This window comes from Amblyomma maculatum, chromosome 1, assembly GCF_055883805.1.
Source record: "Amblyomma maculatum isolate TAMU_Amacu chromosome 1, ASM5588380v1, whole genome shotgun sequence".
Lineage (NCBI taxonomy): Eukaryota > Metazoa > Arthropoda > Arachnida > Ixodida > Ixodidae > Amblyomma > Amblyomma maculatum.
The window spans coordinates 483,923,164-483,944,919 of record NC_139344.1 but is presented as its reverse complement, the minus strand read 5'-3'; the positions used below and the strand labels follow the sequence as shown (position 1 = coordinate 483,944,919).

General features: G+C 44.2%; 2 long non-coding RNA genes across 3 annotated transcripts; one reads left to right on the top strand and one right to left on the bottom strand.

Annotated features, from left to right (window-relative positions):
* Positions 1–2,245: 2,245 nt before the first annotated feature.
* On the bottom strand, positions 2,246–4,980 carry LOC146210120 (uncharacterized). The gene is made up of 2 exons (XR_014708296.1): positions 4,752–4,980; positions 2,246–2,931 (listed from the first exon to the last, which is right to left on the bottom strand). It is a non-coding gene; the product is annotated as an uncharacterized LOC146210120 (long non-coding RNA).
* Positions 4,981–7,147: 2,167 nt separating this feature from the next.
* LOC146210119 (uncharacterized) lies at positions 7,148–19,217 on the top strand. Of its 2 annotated transcripts, none has more exons than XR_014708294.1 (4): positions 7,148–7,357; positions 7,508–7,681; positions 7,794–7,858; positions 13,108–19,217. It is a non-coding gene; the product is annotated as an uncharacterized LOC146210119 (long non-coding RNA). The 2 variants fall into 2 exon arrangements; XR_014708295.1 differs by having other exon boundaries at positions 7,431–7,681.
* The last annotated feature ends 2,539 nt before the right edge of the window (positions 19,218–21,756 follow it).

The following is a 21,756-nucleotide window of genomic DNA, read 5'->3' as shown; positions in this document are numbered from 1 at the left end:
CTTCCAATCCAACAGACCAGATCGAATTGGCTGAGATATCAAAGCTAATCAATAAGCGCAAGGTGGCCGATATAAGGAAGTATAACATGGAGAAAATTGAGCATGCTGTAAAGAACGGGGGAAGCCTTAAAGCGGTAAAGAAGAAATTGGGCATAGGCAAAAACCAAATGTATGCGATAAGGGACAAGGCGGGCAACGTCATCACGAATATGGACAAGATATTCAAAGTAGCCGAGGAGTTCTATACAGATCTCTACAGTAGCCAAAGTAGTCAGGACCGTAATGAGATTGGTGGTAGGGAAAAACAGTCGGACGTTCCATCAGTGACGAAGGTCGAGGTCAAGAAAGCACTAAAAACTATGAAAAGGGGGAAATCGGCTAGAGAGGATCAGATAACTACAGATTTGCTGAAGGACGGGGGGATATCGTGCTAGAAAAACTGGCCACCCTGTATACGCAGTGCCTGGTGTCATCGACGATACCGGAACCATGGAAGAATGCAAACATTATCCTCATTCATAAGAAAGGGGAAGGACCTTAAAAATTACAGACCAATCAGCTTTCTGTCTGTTACGTATAAGGTGTTTACTAAGGTAATCGCCAATAGAATCGGGGCAACCTTAGACTGCAATCAAGCAAAGGATCAAGCGGTTTCGGAAACGGTACTCTACTATCAATCATAACCATACCATCAATCAGGTGATAGAAAAATGCTCGGAATATAACCAGCCCTTGTACATAGCATTCCTTGATTACGAAAAAGCATTTGACTCGGTTGAAACCTCGGCGGTGATGCAGGCATTGAGAAATCAGGGGGTAGACGAGCCGTACGTGAAAGTGCTGGAAGACATAGTGGCTGCACAGCAACCATAGTTCTGCATAAAGTAACAAAATTCCGATAAAGAAAGGTGTTAGGCAAGGAGACACAATCTCCCCAATACTATTCACAGCTTGCTTAGAGGAAGTATTCAGAGACTTAGAATGGGAGCAGTTATGGATAAGGGTAGATGGAGAATACCTCAGTAATCTGCGATTTGCTGATGACATTGCCTTGCTAAGCAACTCTGGGATGAACTGCAAATAATGATGACCTAGACAGGAAAAGTAGAAAGGTAAGCTTGAAAATCAATATGCAGAAGACTCCCAAGTGCAGCTGCCGACTATAGCTGTTAACAATGTTGAGTCATACGCTTAAACGCAGAGCTTATGTGTATCCCTGACATATATCGCACCAAGTAATGACACAGAAGCGATCTTTATCTGAAGAATGGTGGCAGCTTAGATGGAGAAATGTTCATGTCAGGCCGCACAACAAAAAAACACTGAAATTGTGAGATTCAGCAACTTCAGCTACAGAATTTTTTTATCGCACTAGCAGCAAAGAAGCCAGAAGAGTCAGAAGAAGCTCTGATTTCAGCTTTTAGCGATTCAGGTACTACAATTGCAGTGGCCAAAGGTGCACACAGTTTCCGTACCCACTTGCTTTTGAGTATGTACCCATGATCACTGCATGTTCTCAGTTTTATCTCTGTTTAGGAGGGTGTCCACAATCATTGGGAACGATCTGCTGATACTGGCACACAAGCGTGTAGTTTTCACGTAGATAGGAACCTATTGTATACTTGAGTGAAGGCTCTCCAGCTTATGATACAAACTATTTGTAAAAATAAAAATAAACATATGATTGTACAGGGATTTGGGGGAAACCCAACAGGTTGCTTGTTTTGATGGATGTTTGGAAGGAATTACTAAGTGAAATGCTCAAGTTCATAGGCCTCTTGTTCGTCCAACACGGGCATTATGAAACTTCACTGGCTGAAGCTGCATTGGAATGAGGGCAACATCTGCAGTGGTTTGCTTCCACCAGGAACAATGCTGTGAATCTGCTTCATAGCAGTGCTGGTGCTCCTCAAAGTGGCAGTCCTGTACAATGTAGACCAGCTGCCACAAGTAAAGCGCCGGTACATCAATCAAGTGCGAAGCCCTCACAGCCACATTAGGCAGGATTTGCATGTAGCTTCCCGAGAAGAGTTCAATAAACAGATATTTAACCTTCGTGGCACACCAGCTCAAATTTTGTCACCCTCTGCAAAATGTGCCAACTATAAACCACAAAAAGTTGACAAATGCACGAAATGAGTTGTGCTATGAGCAAAAGAAGACCGGGCTTAAAAATAATGTTTCTAGCAATTTGGCAAAGTTACGAGAATGACAAGCCTTCACAATGAACCACATAACACATTGGTTCCTGGTATTTGGCTTCACTGCATTTTATTGGTGTAGTCGGGAGAATAGCAATTTCCAACTCGCAACAACCACCCCATCTTGATACATCAAGGCAACTGCTGCAGACATACAACAGATCCGAAGGCATGTCGCCTAGCACACATTACAATAGATGCTGTCAAGAGAGTGCAAGAAGTGGCCGATTCCATGCCAAGTTACTTAAGACAATGCCATGTTTCGGACACCATCACATACAGAGAACTTTTGCTCAGATAACCACAGCTGTGTTATCCCCACAAGGGTCAAGTGTTGTATATGACAAACTCTTTAATCTATGCCAGGCCTGTTCACATATCAATCTGCTGCTTTAATTCTAAAGGCTGAAAACTAGAGAGGCAAAAAATTGCAGTCACACATTTGTGGTTCTCCACCTCCCGCCAAGGCAAATCATGCGTCCAAAATCACTCTGAATGCTTTCCAAATAATAACATATCAGAAAATGCAAGGGTGACAATATTCCACAACAAGATTAAATACATTGCAAGCAAGGTATTTTAAACTTAACTAGGAGCACGCTCTAAACCAGTAGAAGGAGTGAGAGTATCCATTTGGTCACACCAGTTACAGCGCACTGCACTACCGAGGTAGCAGAGGAATCCAACTGGTGGAAGAAACTCGTACGTCGGCCCCGAGTATTCCTTGCCTCTGCAAATGTAAATAAATGAGAGCAATACTGCAATTACATCTAGTTTGCATAAGAAACTCGTACGTCGGCCCCGAGTATTCCTTGCCTCTGCAAATGTAAATAAATGAGAGCAATACTGCAATTACATCTAGTTTGCATAAATTCAGCAAACTCACTCACAGTAAAATTTGATTTGAGTAAAGCAAATGAGAGTGCCTGGCGCAGAAGGAAAAAGGCAGTAACGAGACTAGCAGTCAATGCTAGCACAAATACAAATATTTAGCACACTTGCAAAACACTGAAATAGCAACAAAGAGACTAAGTTAAATCATGTGTGCAGTAAGTGCGGAATATGCTGTTATGCAGCTTGCATGGAATTGTAATCAAGAGTGCTTATAGCAGCAACTGCCAAGCTCTTTGACAGGATTACGAGGTACAGTCTTTGTCAAAAGTGTAGAGCCCAGGGGGTCTGCTTCTGGGCCAGTTCCTGCGGCTTGTAATGAATTGCCAGTATTCCAACTTTGTTGATGGCAAGAAGATTTTTTGTCCTACCCCCTTCAGTGGGAAAGGCCTCAACTAATTCTACATCAGTGCCACTATTCGGCTCAGAAGCGGACCCCCCGGGCTCTACACTTTTGACAAAGGCTGTACATGCAACGGTGCCTCACTCTCCTCAACAAAACATACCACGTCAGGTTAATTATTGCTTTGTTTTCAAATAAGCTGTCAATGGCCTTGACAGCAGCTTGAAGCGAAGCACTGCCCACTATTTATGGGGGCATTATTTCTGCTATCATTCCCAGTTTTCTCAAAGTGATGACGCTGCTGGAGCAGGCAAAAGATATATATTAGGGAACTCGGCGGTAGCGACATGCATTAGTAGTGTTAAATCTATATAAATAAGCTCAGCGAGTTCTACCAATGCAGTTATTTTGGTAGTAAAAGGGCAGATACTCTCATGGGCAAGAACCTATGATAGCCGAAGAGTAACCCTCATTGCTGCATGCACCGATGTGAGTACTCGACAGTGGAACGTGTGAGCATATAAGCACAATAAATTCGTGCGGGTATACGCCCGTATCTTGTAACCATTTCGTGCTGAGCAGTAGGCTCATTTCACTCCGGGGCTCATTTCGCACTGGGCCAGTTTACATTTATACTGTCTCTCAGCTGGCCAGTAACTCCCCTTCTTTAGCACTTCGTCGACACTGCAAAGAAGCTGACCTCTTGCACTGCAGCACCACGTATGGGCCGCATGGATGAATACCTTTCGAGTTTTTTGACAGAAGCACGACCGTTTCTATGGGCCCAGCCACTCTATCTGCTGAAGCTGCGAGGAAGGCAATAAAGCCTCCTGATCATAAACCAGCGCGTTCACGCTGGCGCACACCAAAATGCCTGCTACTGCCCAAACAAACTAGGCCACGAACGAAGAATCTTCAAAAAAAAAAAAAAAAAAGCAAATTACAAACTTCCGTGACTGTCGACTCACAAACTCACAAATAGTTTCACATCATCTGTAAGTCGCCGCGTACGTCCCAATACCCCAGTGCACCCCGAAGACAACAGCAACCGGCGACCGATCGGTGCACAGCAGCAGGTATGCAACGGTTGTTTCAAGCGCGAAGAAACGGGATCGACGCCATTATGCAGTCTCCACATGCCTTCGCCCGGAGACTGTCGCGTGATTACGCCGCGTCAGTAATTGTTACTACCGCATAGCTGCACTGCCGTGTAAAAACTCGTTAAAACAACTGCAAGACTGTAGCAGAGCGCTGACAAATGCTTTACCTAGAGCTCGCGGGCATGTACGAAACACCATCCTTCGCGTACGACTCACCGTAGTCGGAGGCTGCAGACAGGCCAGGGACAGGACCGAAGGCTACGCTGTTGAATTTAGGGCAACAATCCACGAACTGAATCAGATTTTCACCGAATTTGCATCTATCGGGATGATGCCCCGCAAACTACAACAAGCCGACGCATGAAAAGCGACCTAGGGCTCGCAAGGCGCGAGCACCCGTTGCGCGAAAAGCGCGCCAGCTTTTGTTCGGGTGGCTCGGGCAAGGTCAATGTACAACTGGTCGCGCAACTTGGAAGAAAACGCGTGCAGCTGCCTACTGCCAGCGGCATCAACTCGATGATGAGGGCTCCTGCGAACTGTGAGGCAAATTACTAGCGCACAGAAAATAAGATCTGCCAGAACTCCAAAGAACTAGAAAGTAAACATAATATTCGAGCTCAGGAATGAATGCAGTTTTTGTTTCTTGCGTAAGAAAAAACGTGTCACATTTTTAATAATATTTTAACTTGTTTCTAACGGCCTCTCTCGGCCACTTATTATCCGCTGCGTAGTTGCCCAAAGCTCAGACATGGCGGCTTTTTTCATCCGCGGGATGGGTGCGTCATCGGCCCCGGTTCAACGTTCATCGTTGCGCGCTGCGTACAGAGTGGGTTATCTGTAACAAACAGTCAGTATTTTATTATGCTGGTTGTGGTAGAGCTTTACAGCAAGGCGAAGACTGTGTGTGCTCGATGAGAAACTGATTGCCGCTGCATGTGCGCATTTCCGGACGATGGGACAATGCTGCGTCACAGCTCGGCGGTTCGGCTCGGCCTCCCAGGCATGTCGCAAAAGTGGTGGCTTAATTGTTTTACGGATACACGTCTGCATGAGCGGCGTATCGCTGCATGTTTTAATTGAACGGTGAAGGTGAGATTTTATTGCCCCCAAGATGCGTGTCGCATTGCTCAAAGCCTTCCGTTCCGCTCCCTTTGCTGCGTGTTTTGCTTACTGCGTCGTATTACCGCACCAACGTTCGCTGAACGTGCTTTAGCTGTTATTACAGTGATGTTCCTATTGTCAATGGGATCTTTCTCATGAACATGTTAAATGCTTAAGTTGTATATTTGTAACCTCACATTGACTCCTCTCAGTGGCAAATGAAGCGCGAGTAAAATAATGGAATCATGAACAGGGCGAGATTTATTGGAGAAAAGCTATATCGTAGATATTTTGACTTCTCAGCCGCATTAACTTCTAAATACTAGTAATCCCAATTTGAATTGCTTACCTAAGCTCTTACAGGTTGGCGTTCTAGCGCTAGCGTTAGTTATTCCGTTCGTTTGTTTTTGTTGTTCTTTGACACTGATATGTACTTTGTTTGTTAGCAAGATTTTTTACCCTTTTATAATCTCACCGCGTCTCGTTAGGAGACCGACGCTGAGGTCATTTTGTTATCACGAGGATTTCATGAAGACCGTGACGAATGAGCGGTGGTCGCTTTCCTACACTTAAAGATTTCATTGTCGTGAATCGTCCATGTAAGTAATCGTGAATTAATAAAGCCTGGCTTTCTATGCAGCACAGCTTCACTCATTTATGCCCTTAGTGAAATGCCTCAAGCCATGTGATTCTATCCATGTGCTTGCCGAAGCCCCAGAATGCGTTTACATGACGCGCGACGAAATACTAGGCTAACGACGACGGAGGCAGAACGATGCTATGATAAGGTGGTTAAAGATGCCGTAACATTTCAGTTAACGTAAAACTTGACTGTAGAAATCCATGTCAAGTTGGCTCAACAGTTACGGTGTCCATTTTTCTGCCTTATCTGAGCATCGTTCTGCCTCCGTCGTCGTTGGCCTTGCTTTTCGTTTACAAGTAAAAAGACGATCAAATTCCCCGCCAAAATCACGTCCCTGTGACGTCACAAGCAACGTCACGTGTTTGTTGTGCCTCACAGTTCGCAGGGGGCGCTGGGAAACTAAAGCCTCGCTCAGAGTCGACACGCAGGCTTCTATGGGAGTTACGCTACCATTTGTTCTTCTACCATGGCTCGGGCGCTGTGAAACGGGGTAATTGACATCTGAGTTTGAGGCTTATTTCCAGAAAAAAGCAAATACTAAAAGTTATTTGACGTCACATCCGTCGAGAGAATCAACGCATCCTCCTTTCCACTTTGGTTCTGGGCGCGCATGCGCAGTTTACGGAGCCGGCTCTCTGCAAGTTCAGGTCATGAAATCACGTGATTGCAGTTCCGCCATTTTGGCTTTGTGTCGTGGTCAGCTGAACTTGCAGAGAGCCGGCTCCGTGAACTGCGCATGCGCGCCCAGGACCAAAGTGGAAAGGAGGATAAGTTGTTCTTTTGGACGGATGTGACGTCAAATAAGTTTTAGTGGTTGTTTTTTTCTAGAAGTAAGCCTCAAACCCAGATGTTCACTGAGCCGCCCAAAGTAAAGAAGGAAGGCTGGCGCGCTTTTCAGACAACGAGCATCTGCGCTTTACGAGCCCTAGGCACCCTAGGTTGTCTTTCATGCGTCGGTCTGCTGCAGTTCGCGGGCCATCATCCCGGTAGATGCAAACTCGGTGAAATGCGGATTCAGTTCGTGGAATATAGCCTTAAATTCAAGGGCGCAGCCCTCGGTGCAGTCCTACTGACTGCGGTGAGTCGTACATACATGCCCGCGAACTCCAAGTAAAGTATTTGTCGTCTTTCTGCCATCGCCTTCATTGCAGCTTCTTTAACGAGTTTTTGCACGGCAGCGCAAGCATGCGTTATCCTCAATTATTGACGTGGCGTAATCGCGCGACAGTCTCCGGGCGAAGGCGTGAGGAGACGACGAGACTGCGTAATGGCGTCCACGATCTCGTTTCATTTCGCTTGGAACAACTTCCATTCCTGCTGCTGTGCACCGATCGGTCGCCGGTTGCTGTTGTCTTCCGGATGCACTGGAGTATTGGGACATATGAGGCGACTAAAAGATAACGTAAGACTATTTCTGAGTTCGCTTATATTTTTTTGGGCAGTATAAGGCATTTTTGCGTGCGCCAGCGTGAACGCGCTGGTTTATAATCTGGGTTTTATTGCCTTCCTCGCAGCTTCAACCGATGGAGCGGCTCGGCCCATAGAAAATGTCGGGCTTCTTTCGGAAAACTGTTGGAAGGTAAGTGGCACTCATCTGTACAGACCATACGTGGTAGTGCTGCAATACATGAGTAATATCTGCGGACTGCTAAAAGGGGGGTTGCTGGCCAGCTGAGAGATAGTTTAAACGTAAGTAGGCCCTGTGCGGACTGAACCTCGAAGTGCAACAAGCCCGAAGTGCAACAAGCCTACTGCACAGCATGAAATGGCTACAAAAGTGTGGTTATATACATGACCGAATTCATGTGCTTATTTGCTCAGACCTTCCACTGTCAAGTACACTTATTTCGGTGTATGCAGCAATGAGGGTAACTTCATTACTCCTCAGCTAGCATAGGTTCATGCCTGTGACAATATCTGTCCTTTTACTGCCGAAATAACTGCATTGGTGGAACTCACTGAGCTTGTTTATATAGATTTAACACTTTGGATATATGTTGCTACCGCAGAGTTCCCTAATATATATATCTTTTGCCTGCTCCAACATAAATAGTTGGCAGTGCTTGGCTTCAAGCTGCTGCCAAGGCCATTGACACCTTATTTGAAAAGAGAGCAATAATTAATCTGAGCTGGCATGTTTTGTGGGAGAGTGAGGCACCATTGAGAGTACCTCGTAATCCTGTCGTAGAGCTTGGCAGTTGCTGCTATAAGCACTCTCCATTGCAGTTCCATGCAAGCCGCAGCATATTGGGCACTTACTGCACAAGTGATTTAACTTAGATTCTCTTTGTTGCTATTTCAGTGTTTTGTAAGCGTGCTAAATATTTGTATTTGTGCTAGCATTGACAGCCAGTCTCGTTGCTACCTTTTTCCTTCTGCAGCAGGCACTCTCACTTGCTTTACTCGAACCAAATTCTATTGTGAGTGAGTTTGCTGAATTTATGCAAACTAAATGTAATTCCAGTATTACTCTCATTTATTTACATCTGCAGAGGCAATGAATTCTTGGCGGCGAGGAACGAGTTCCCTCCGCCAGTTCGATTACACCGCCACCTCAGTAGTGCAGTGAGCTGCGACTGATGTGACCAAATGGATACTCTCACTGCTTCCACAGGTTTAGAGCGTGCTCCCAGTTAAGTTTAAAACACCTTGCTTGCAACGTATTTAATCTTGTTGTATATTGTCACCCTTGCATTTGCTGATATGCTATTATTTGAAAATCATTCTGGGTGGTTTGGAACACATGATTTGCAGTGGGGGGAGGTGGGACGCACAAATGTGTGACTGCAATTTTTTGCCAGTCTAGCTTCTAGCCTTGCGAATTAAAGTAACAGATTAATACCTGAACAGGCCTGACATTTATTGGAGAGTTTGTCATATAGAAGAAAACTTGATCCCTTGTGGAGGTAACACAGCTGTGGTTCTCCGAGAAAATGTTATCTGTGTGTGATGGTGTCTAAAACATGGCATTGTCTTAGGTAACATGGCATGGAATCGGCCACTTATTGTACTCTCTTGACAGCATCTATTGTACTATGTGCTAGGTGATATGCCTTCAGGGATAAGAGTAGATGGAGAATACCCAGTAATCTGCAATTTGCTGATGACATTTCCCTGAAGCAGTCAGGATGACGGGCAGTAATGTGAGCAGGTTGTACGTTATGCTGGTCATGGAGGAAGTAAAAAAGCCTTAGAAGCAATGCAAAGAGGGAAATCGGCTGGTATGGATAGGCACCTGCAGATCTTTGAAGAGTGGTAGGGAGATTGTGCTAGAAAAACTGCTTGCTTTGTGTGTGTAGTGCCTCACGACCTCAAGCGTATTAAAATCTTGGAAGGATCCTAACAGTACCATAATCTATTAAAAAAAGGGGCTGTCAAGCACTTGCAAACTTAAACTGATCGGGTTACTGTCCATTGCCTACAAGATAATAGAATTGGGAAAATCTTGGACTTTCTATCAGCTGAAAGAGCAGCTGGCTTTCGTAAGGGCTGCCATGTTTTTTAATGTGTCTGCCCTGCCGCTGTTGTGTGCTGTATTGTAGCCTACATCCACATCGGATAGGAGGCTGTGCAAACAAACTGCTCTTTACAGGGGGGACATAATTTGACCTGCCCATATCATACAATGCAGCAGCAGTAGTGAAAAGTGCTCCACAAGAAGTGACTTATTGTAGAATGGTTGCTTTATTGCGGTGGCGTAAAAGGCGTCACCCTTGAGAAAAATCACAACCATGCCTTTGGCAGGTGACATGGCCATGCACTGATTGGTTGTCTGGTTCTGCGATGTCATGAGGCCACATGATATGGCCGAACTGGCTGGAGCTCATATTGTGGAAAAGCGCAAAAGAGACAAAGAATCGAGAAAAGAGAGGACGACGCTATCTGGAGCTGCTAACTCGGGCAGCTCCTTTGAGGTGAGAGGGTGAGGTGGAATAGAACCCTCCGAGACCCTTGGATCCAGTATCAGACGTGCTACTCCACATTCATACAGCTTGGTTAAAACAGAGCTTTATACCCATGTTGGGTGGTCTTAGGCACAATGTGGTAGATTATGGTTGTATGCTGATGATTATGTGTGAGATAATACCGGAACAAATTAAGGGATTAGGGCTTATACCTTTCAGGACCGCTTTAAGCCAATCGTTCATATCTGAATGATGGTTCTCACACACTGGCAGACGTAAATTTTCGTGTTTGGAACATGTAGCCCCATTTAGGCAGATAGTATGACAAAAGTAGTTATAGTAACTAGTTCACAGGGATGGAAAGGCACAGAATCTGTCACTTGTTTCTGTGGGCATCTGAACTGGGCCGTAAGGGAAGGGAGGAGGGAGTCAAAGTGGAAAGACAGAAATGGGTGCCATAGTGGAGGTCTATGGAAAGCAGCCGCCAGCGATTGGGTTCGGACATGGGTACTCCGGCACAGTAATCTAGCATCTTAACCACTGCACCACCGCAGTGGGGCTATTGTGACAACCATAGTTTCTGTTTGTGTGCAGCTTGTTTATTTTTTTTATTTTTTTTTTTTTTTGTTCTTTCTGGCACAGTGCGACATTTAAAAATTATTCGAAATAAAGAGGTCTTTGGCGCCGTTCACACGATTCTGCTGCTTCTACTATAGTTTTCTTTTTATGAGAGCAGTAGCGAAGTCTCTTGAAGACAATTTTACTAGCTCTCAGTTCAGCTCAGATGATGAATCAGTCAAATGTCAGCCTCGAACTTCAGCTAGGGGCCAAGAAAAGCTTAGTTTCAATCTCTGATCGCCCTTGGTCAGTTACACGTGCTCATTTTGTGTTCCCACTGTTCTGTTTCCATTCGCTGGGTTTCAGCAGCAATGAAAGCTTGGTACTACTTGATATGGCTTCTCCTGAACTTCAAGTGTGGAACTTCTTCAAGCAAATCGACTGGAGTTTGAACACCAAACTCCTATAGCAGATTTTCAAATTTGATGGCAAACTCTCCCACCTTCTGGAAAACATATCACCAAATAATCCAGTCATAAATCCTGAAAGGTTTGGAAATGCCAATGGTATCAACTGTAAAATGAGTAGAGGAAGGCCGAGCTTAAAAATGGGTGTTTTCAGCAACTTAGCTATATTTCTGAGAGAACAGCACACCTTCAAAATGAACTTCAGAACATAAATTATTACTTCTTTGGCAGTTGGGCTTCGCTGCATTTTGTTAGTGTGATTTGGAGAATAGGTACATGAGACTCTCAACAACTGCTGCAGGAAGTCAAGAATGACCACTGCTTCTGAACAGCACTACGAAAAAAAGAAATCTGCCGATAGGTGCACAATATCTTTACTAGTAATACAAGAGGCAGTGTAGCATATTTTTAGTATTCTGAATTATTTTTCTTGCTGTCTTATTTTGATATTCATGCCCCCTTTTCTTTCACTTTTTGAATTTTTTCTGCAAATTTCGGAGAAAAAGGTTTTTATGTTATGTATAAAGCCAAACACATAACATAAAACTTAGGACATAACTTAGCACAGGTAGTAATCGCAGATCCGGACCATGAAAAGGAAATAACAAGAAGAATAAGATTGGGATGGAGCACATTTGGCAAGCACTCGCAGATTATGACTAGCAGCTTACCGGTATCGCTCAAGAGGAAAGTATACAACAGTTGCATCTTGCCTGTACTCACCTATGGGGCTGAAACCTGGAGGCTAACCAAGAGACTTCTACTTAAGTTGAGGACAACCCAGAGGGTTATGGAACGAAAAATGGCAGGGGTAACATTAAGAGATAGAAAGCGTGCAGAGTGGGTCAGAGAATTAACTCAAGTTACCGACATTCTAGTGGAAATTAAGAAGAAGAAATGGACATGGGCAGGGCATGTAGTGCGAAGAGAGGATAACCGATGGTCGCTGAGGGTAACAAACTGGATTCCAAGGGAAGGAAAGCGTAGCAGGGGGCGGCAGAAAGTTAGGTGGGCGGATGAGATTAAGAAGTTCGCAGGGGTCAAGTGGATGCAGCTAGCACAGAACCGGGTTAAGTGGAGAAATATTGGAGACGCCTTCGCCCTGCAGTGGGTATAATCAGGCTGATGATGATGATAAAGCCAAAACAAAAACATGGGCATTTATTTAATTGAGGATCTAAATGCCTGCATTTTAGTATTATCTAATAGCAAGATTGTGTAAATATTTTATTTAATAAACAAATTACATGGTGCTGAAGGAGTTGAGGCAAAAAAGAAAACTTCTTCATTTTCAAGCTGTAGTTTAAGAAATGAGCATTTTTCTGCCTTTTGTATATCCTCAAGATTTTATTACAATTTCTTGTTTTTATATTCATGTTTGACAATACTTTGTGAATATTTTACCCAGTGCTGAGAATTTATCTTGTGTATTATTCTTATATTCACAATATTCATGTGTTTAAAGGGCATTTAAATAGCTGTATTTTGATTGGCTCATGTGCGTCATGTACAGAAAGTGTGATCAGAAATTGTCATCAAAAAACGTCCTTCATACTGGAACTTGCGTGTGAAGAGCTCTGGCAGGTGCGTGCTCTGTTGCCACGTTGCAGAGAAGAGGAAAGGAAGCATCCTGGCTGTGCAAACCGCCGCAGAGAGGTGACAAAGAGGCTAATGGCAACCCCATGCATACTCGGGCCACTTATGCGCTTATACACAGGACCTCGGAGGATGGGCGTGCGGTATTCGATCTGTCATTTGACGTGTGTAACTAGAAGGCTGCATTCCCTGCACCATACCTATTAGTCACATATTCTAATTCTGGTGCCGGGTTGTGTTCACCTTAGCGATCTTAGCTCTTACGCACTTCCTACATTTTTTTTTTTTTTTTCTTTTTGTAGGTTGCAGCAAAGTTCTTTAAAGACTTCATTTATAAAAAGCAAGGTGCATGTATGCGACCAAGGATCTTTGAGGGAAGCTGCAGACGGGAGCTGTTGACGCTACCATGCTATACTCTTAAAGACAGATCTCAAGTTTCTCCTAAGTTTTTATAACAAAACGAACATCCGCACAGTGTTTGCTGGAGATGCTTACAACCCTGCTGTCCTGTCCGAAGACAGAGGTACATGCATTGCTGCCCGCCATATGCAAGGCCAGCCACAATTAAACATTCGTTACCAGAGTAACATGATTGCCTGGCTTTTTTGTGTGTTCACTTCCTTAGCATACTGTAGCATAGTCATAGTAGTGTGCACTTTTCCAATAAGTGGTCACGGGGTGTCACCATATTACCTGCTGGACTGCTTTGTGCATTTGGTGCTGGCACAGTGGAAGCAGAGCCGGTTTGCAGCAATCCAGAGAGGAGGAGCGAACAATATGGTGGCACCGAGTAACACTTATTGAAAAGGTGTATATAGACTGCTTGTTCCTGCAAGGTGCGAGTTAAACTGCTCTCATACGAACAGTTTCAATCCTCATTGAACTGGATCTACATTCAACTCATTGTAGATCGAGGTTGTCACACGGCAACTGTCAAGTGCAGTTGAGCTCGAGCCTGCTTGACTCAAGGTTGCTTCCTCAATCGCTCTCGAGATTTCAAGCACACTCAAAAGCGGTCATTGACACCCTCGTTATCAACGAGCTCTAAAACTTGAAAACGAATAAATGCAATAGAACTGCACATAATAACACATAAATGTAATAAAAGGCATGATAGAACATTCGTAGAACAGCTAATTTTATAATATTGACACCGTAGTCCACTGCCAGTGGAAGCTAAGGTGGCGTTCTCTTCTACTGCGTCAACGTGGAAACTGTGGAGCGGAAGAGAAACTGCACTGTAGCACTTGACCGCTGGGAGGATAGGTTAGGTGACCTGAGGCGCCAAAAGCGGAATGCTGCTGTGTACACTGAAATCGTGCTATCATTACTCCAATCTTAAATTTCTTTTTGAGACTCATTGCGACTGACAGCAGACAACGAACCACGTAGGAAATTTCTTAATGCTCACTGAAAACGCCCATGTAGCACCGGATGCTTCAATCCTTCTTGAAAGCCTGAATGCAGATTGAGTTCAATGAGGATCGGAAGTGTTTGTGTGACAGAGGGATTAGTGTAGTGCAGCTAAAGCTTTGTGTTAGCTGGTGTGCCCAAGTTGGGTGGCCAAGCTGTGTTAAATGGTATTACAATGCATATTTAAAAAACAAAACGGCACCCCAAACGGTTTATTCAACTCCTCAGATTATTTGGCATTACACACATTGCCTTGAAAGCAGTCCACAATATGGCCAGCACAACTTATGTCCTTGCTTATTTCAGATTGTTCATTTAAGAGAGCTAACATATTCAAGGGCTACTGACCACGCTGACATTTTAACCAAGCCCGATAAGGCGTTGGACATGGTCTCTGCGAAATACTGCAGCGATGCACACACTGGAAAGCAACAAAATGCAAACCAAAGCTCTCGTGGTCCTTTTAAAACAGCCAAACCTCCTCATCCTTTGCGCTGGCCATCGAACTTTGTCGATGAGGTACCAACAGATACTGCATCCATTGGTTTCTCTCCGACTGATGGGCGAGGGGTGTCACTTGGTCTGCTGATGTCACGCACTTTTTTGTCTTGCATTTCGTTTTCACTCATGCATACTCTCACACAAGAAAGAAGGCTTTTAGTTTCTTGCCCTTGTCTATGCATGCTTCAGAGTGTTCTGTGCACTGTGCTATTCATACACCAACGGCTGGACTCAAGTGGCAGCGGCGCGCACTTTCATACAGCCTGCGCATTCACCGCAGATATAATGGCAGCTCTTCTAGGCAAGCAGTGCTCTCTTCCCCGTGAAGTGTGTGCAGGATTTACCCAACCCTGGTCACTCTCTTCTGTGGCGGCGCCCGGTGCGCACCTGCGTTCGCGCCTTCAAGCGTTCAAGTGTTCAGTTTACGGAGTGAGCGAAATACTTAGAGAAATTATGTAGTCTCAATTTTGTGTGCGCAAAAGCGGTGCAGTGTAGGCTCAACAGTATTATTTAGCACATTTTGATCGTAGTAATACTTACTTTGTCTTATTGCTTACAGTGCGCAACATGTGCTAATTACCATCTGAATACAACAGTGATTTGGGTTATCAGTCTGCAGTACGGCAAGTAGCAGCATACTATTGTAAGGTCAGTCCCATTATGCTGCACAAAAGCTGATTTTTTTCTTCCTGCTGTAACTTTGTTTCCTTCATGATATGAGGGGAACTGTCAAAAATGCATTGACATGGCTACAGAAGCACAGAATTTATCACATGAACATTTTTGGCCTCTCGGGCCTGTTCTGCCAGGCCTGTTACAATTAGTGGCCGAGCAAGGAGGAGTACCTGTTTTGCCCACATGCATTATTTCAAATGATATGCCAGTGTGATGGCATCTTTTCGCTTTTGGGCACATTTCTGTCTGCTTCTGCACATGTACCAAAATTTCGGGCGCCTTCACGTGTCTGCAAGTCAGGCTGGTCGTTGACCTGTTTTAAGTTGTTAGTGCAAATTAAAAAAAAAAGGGTAACCTGCTCTTATTGCACTTTTTGTGCACTTTGAACAGCGCATTCACTGTAACTGCTTTTCCTGTTCTGAGGCGTGCGCAACATCACCTCAAAATAACAGGAGACATTCATCACCATCCTCATATAAGGATAGTAGGAAAGCCTTCCGACCCTTGTCTTTGCCTGCCACCTATGTTGCTAAACTCTGCGGCTAGTTTGTAACGAAGCTAACTTCATGACAATAGTTGAGCTTCTCGGCAGCAGTGTGCTTTTGGTATTTCCTTCGGTCCGGACCCATACGTATGTTTTCTGCCACACATTTGAACTTTATTTCCTCTGAACGACGTGCCCACGTCAGCAAGTTTGAAAAACTTGCGGTGTTTCCTTTCATCAATTTCCGAGTGATGGAGAACTCTGTTCCAATAATTTAGCTATATTTTATGTGAATTTTTCCCTGGTTTTGGCTCTTCGGCAAGATGCTGGTACACAGCCAGAGCCTGTAAGGATGGCTCACGGCCGCCACACCTATCATCTATAACTCTCAGTACAGCGGCAAAAATCACTGCAGGTCGCTCTGAACGCTCAAGTTTAATGAGAATCACAACCGGGTGAAAGTGCAGGCTTGCAGCCACAGGCTTGGCCAGCCTCCGCTTTTTTTTTTTCCAGCTTGTTGCACACCAAATGACGGCATCACTGAGTAGACGCGTCAATGCCACACAGTGCCACGATTTCGCAGCTGTAGCTGACAGGAAGCACCCTCCATGCGTAGGTCGTAAAGAGCGCACCGTCGCCACTCGAATCCAGCCATGGTACACCATGCATAACCATGAATACAGAAAACACAGAACATCCATACATGCACGGGCTTGGTTTCCTAAGAAAGGCCAGAGGCCTCGCACCTATGCTTCGGCCACCCATTGAGCTCAGCCTCTCCCCCTCCTTATTGGCATTGTAGCTGGATGAGCCAAAGCTCACTTCTCAACCTTCAAACTAAGGTCACTGGTGGTGCTTGGGTAGCAGAAAGCAAGAAAAAAAATAATAAAGCTGCGGCGGTAGCTTTTTGATGGAAGGCAAAAAGCAAGGCACCAGTGTTTGTGCAATGTCAGTGCACCTTAAAGAAAGAACTCCAGGTGGTCGGAATTGTCGGGGACCTTCACTATGGCGTCTCTCATACCTGAGTCTTTTTTGGACGTTAAACCCTACAAACCAACCAGCAAGAAAAAAAAAGAATGCCTGTAAAAGTCGGGGCCATAATGACTGCAGTTGATGCGTTCTCGTAGCTGTTTTTACCCAGCACAGGGCAGCGTTTTCATTTTGTTGACCGAACCAACATGGCGGGCATAGTTTCTCAAAGCACTAAGAGATGGCGCTCCGCATTTTGCGTATTTAGGGAGCCTACATGTACCAGCCCTACGCGTATTGTCTCTTGTGGAGGCTAGTCAACCAGGGAGGAGGGAGAGACTCTTTGGTGATGGAAGGGAAGGAGAGAAACATACCGGTTTTGATGGTTGTAGCTCTGTTATTAACGAGTCTGCTGCAAAAGTATTTTTGGCCATCGCGCATTCTGAAGGCGCTGCCTCACAGACAGCAGGTTTGAACACATTTTCGAATTTAGGGTGGTTCATAAACAAGTTCAGTTTATGGAATCGCACCTTAAAACGAAAGGAATGATTGAAGCAGGAGAAATGATAGCACCTTAAAATAGAAACAAAAGGTGGATGGGTTTTAAGATGCTTTGCAGCTGTTTTCCACTTGCCCAAAGGCAGTGCAGAGTTTTGGCCGGTGTGCAATGAGCAGTTGGGCGCATGGTTTTGCTGATGGCATGGCAGCTGCGTGCTGGTTGGTGACATTTTATACACAAGGTCTTGCAGACTTTGTGTCTAGTTGGAAAAAAAGAGGATTGTAGCAAATGAGCATTTATGCTGAAATAATTTTGTGAGCAGCTTCAAAGAGCAGCCTTTTTTGAAAAATGGCTGCTTTCCATGAAAACATGGCATTAGATTTTTGCTTTTCTAGATGGGGTTTTAAATTTTGTTTTGATGGTTTATTGCAATCTTTTGCTTGTTCTTCACGACAGATGTATTTACTTCATAGCTTGCAATAAAATGCTTCCATTGCGAATAAGCATTCCTTGTGTGTCGTGCTCTTTGGTCTCATTATTTTGAACTGTAGTAGCCATGACAATCGGAAAACATTTGGGAGAACAGCATTGCATCATGTCTACATTATATTCCTGTAGAAAAAGAGAACGGGCATTGCAGTTGATGTCGATGAGACTGAAATCGACATTTGTTTCAGCTAAACTGTTTCCTCGATTTCGAATCTGGTTTGGGCTATTGCATGTCTAAGGCCCCAGCCAAATATTGCCCACTGCCTCAATAACAGCACATGCTCAAGGACCTAAAGAAACTACAAGATGAAAGTTTATTTTTCAACCCTTTGTGATGAGAGCAACTTTACAACAGGTAGAGGTATTGACATGGCACACAGGGATCGGGAATGCCAAAACCTAATGCGGTCTATGAAAGACGGCAAGCATGGGAAAGAGCTAATTAATTTTGACTGCTTGGTGTCCTTTAATATGCACTGACATTGTATAGCCCACAGGTGTCTTTACATCATGCCTCTGCCGAAATGTAGCCATGTATTTAATCTTAAAAAACCTTAGGATTAGCAGTCGAATGCATAGCCACAAAGTCACTGCTGCACATAGGTAGGAAGGTTTCGGACGTAGGAAGGGAGTAATGTTTTTAAGCCAGGTAGTCACTCTGAATCTGAACCATGAGAAATATTTCCCCAAGAGCAAAAAGAGGTGAATATAAATTTGGAAGGTGCTGTACATATAATGTAATAAAAGGCAGCTTGCTATCATGTGATCATTTGAAAGGCCGAAAAGTGGATATTAAAGCATTAGTTTAAAATACCTAAGCAAAGGACTGCAGCTGGTTATAGAAAGTAAAATAATTTGGAAAACCTTCACAAACACAGATGTGGATTAAAGTACAGTTTCAAGGTAATCATAACAAGGAAGTAGTAATAGGCTATTATTGAAATGAGCAGGCCTTATTTGCCCTAGGCAAGTGGCGTCCTTGGTCCAAAAAGGTGAGGGCATAAGCAGGTCCTCATCTGATGGTTTCTGTGGGTGGTACTTCTACGCTGCCGCAACACCATACCATATGACACAGAGTGCTGGCCATCTTGCAGTAGAGTACCTGCAGTTGAGATTGCAGCACATGGTGCAGAAAACTGAAAAGAAGCATTAGAGTGGGACATGTAATCCAGGAAATAGGGCTTTTCAGCTAATTGATTAGATTTCGAGGGAGTGAAACAAGCAAGGGATACCAGACACTGGGATGAAGAGATAATGTCGGCAAATGAGCCAAGGTTGGCGGCTGCAGCTAACGCATGAAGCAGCGATGATTGCAGACCATTAATTCCCTTCAGCATACCTAATGCAGGCAGGCAGTGGCAACAGAGTCAAAACTCTGTTGCCAATTTATGAAATAACTATAGATATGTAACTGCACTGTGGGAAGCCCACTTAGCCACTTGATTTATCTTCAAAGTTTTTGTTATGAATGGACAGAGTGAAAATGCGCAAAGGAAATAAATGCCAGACTAGGAATAAGTGTAGTCCTTCATTGAATGGCTCTAGTGTCGCATTGCTGAACTGTGGTTTAAACGTTACTTGTGGCGTGATAAATGAGTCATATAGCCTCTGGGTGGCTTGCAGAGAGAGCTGAACTGAGAAGAGAGAACTCGAGAGAACTGCAGAGACTTGTGCGAGCACCGTACAACGAGCCGGTTCAAATGGCGCGCCGTTGCAACGGTTGAGTGACAGCGTTGCAGGTGGCGAAAACGTCGAATACCAACAGAAATTAATTCAGTAAAAGGACACATTTAGATAATTAAAATTCGCACTTGTAGTTTATGCGTCACCACCTCCTTTGTTTAACTGAAACTGTATAGTTTCATTTGCAACAATTTCAGATACGATGGTGTGTGCGCCATTATCATCATCATCGCCCCCTCCGCTAAATTATTTGAGTTGCGGCGCGTTACATGAAACGTTTTAAAAAAATGTTTGACGCGTTATTGACTTTGGTTATTCTCCTTCCAGTGCTTTACGGAGCCTGTGTTGCGCTTTATCTATTTGTTGCTAATGCTAACGAACCATAAAATGGCCATCAGGCGACGCACGGTGAGCATCACTTTGGTAAGTCGAATAGAAAGCCAGCTGATTGCTTTTTGGAAGGAAATGAGTTAATATATTTAAGTGCCATAATGGTAAGCACGGTGCCTGCGCTAGAACCGCGATTCTTCCGCGAATCGCTGTGTGAAATTAACTGGGAACGATTTGTTTCGGGACGTTTAACTGTGTATAACTTGCCCAACATTGCAGTAAGGTTACTTTCTTGCTGCACTTGAGGTTGTCTGAGCGAAGTTCTGAGCTTGCCTGCGCAGAACTGAATAAAGCGCTCCGCTGAAAGTGTTTAGGCATTGTGACTACAGAGACATCGAAGGGTTACGTTTGTGTCAGAAGTGCTTTGAATTATTTTTTAGTGTGAATGTGAGGCATGTAGCTTTCCCCTAGCAGTCGTAAGATCACCGAGGCCAACGTCAGTTTTGCACTTGCATCGGACGCGCCTTATCAGCACATGCTGCATGTATGCGCCTGTTGTTGCTTTTATGTATGATGACTGTGGTAATAGTTTGCAGACTAGCTGTGTTTCAAGTGTGTTGACCGCTTCTTAATAGTGTGTAATGTTGATTTACTAGCTTCGCTTTTTGTTTGGCAAATGATAAGGGCCTGACACGCTGTCCGTCAGTCCCGAGACGAGTGGTACGCTGTACAGCAAAGTAAATGTACTTCATTATCGAACGGGGTCACGTACTCGTTAGCTATGATTTTTATTTTTATAACTGTAGTGCACAACGTAGATGTAATGTGGGATCGCTTGGTTTTTTCCTAGTGTATTCTTGTAAAACAAATAAACTGGTCAGAACAGCATAGAGATGTGGCTTTAGGGAATGCATCGAAACAGGCTTGCCTCTGTTCTCATTCTTGCTCAGATCCAAAGGCAGTACATTTCATTTATCAACTTAATTTTTTGGTAAGTTCAGTGTTTGACTTTACAGTAGTTGTCTGCATGTTAGGTAATCTGCCCAAGTATAGATGACTTGCAGCACTGTCACATTGTTGGTGGACCAGAGCCATGAAAGAACCCTGTTTGCCTGCCTAGCCTGCTACTAGCTACCTGCCCCATGGAAGATACCTATACCTGATTTACTATCATGGAGTATGTGCAACAGCCACCAGATAGCTCGCAGCTGCAGCCATGTTGTTTTTATGTTCTACACCTGTGCACTGCAGTGTAATGCTCTATCACGCATTTTGAAAAGGACAGTATTTAATGGCTACATTTTCAACTACAATAATCTGTCACAGTTCCATCCACCAAGGCTGCACGACATTCATAGGAGCCCTAGTGAGGCTCAGAGGAGTTTTGAAAATTCTTGTGCAGTACAGTTGAATTATTACTTGCAAAATATTGTCCAGTGAACAACTGTGAATGTATTTATTTTTTTCTAAATTACTATCCATGCAATGTTATTACGGCATTGCGAATGCACAAGATTGTTAGTCTGCTAGAGTTTCCAGTTTGTACAACCCATAGCCATTTAAACAAGAATTGCAAAGGTGGCGTTAAATGGCAGCACTTATCTGCGAGATGGCTGATGCATTGTGAGGGCACCAGACATTCCCCTCATCATCTGCGGCGACTGTCATCGATACTACAAAATCACAGTGGTTGCCGGCGTTCACGTGCGAACTGGTCGGGGTCGCAGTCAACAATTTCAAGCCACTACAAAAAGTGTGAATTGCATTGATTACATCTTTGCATGACAGCCAATGTAACCAGCATAAACTATGTCTTATTACAGGTACCATATACCGTTACTTGCTGTACTGTACGACAGCACAGAGCACATGTGTGATTAGTGGGGTAAATAAAATAAATAAATCCTG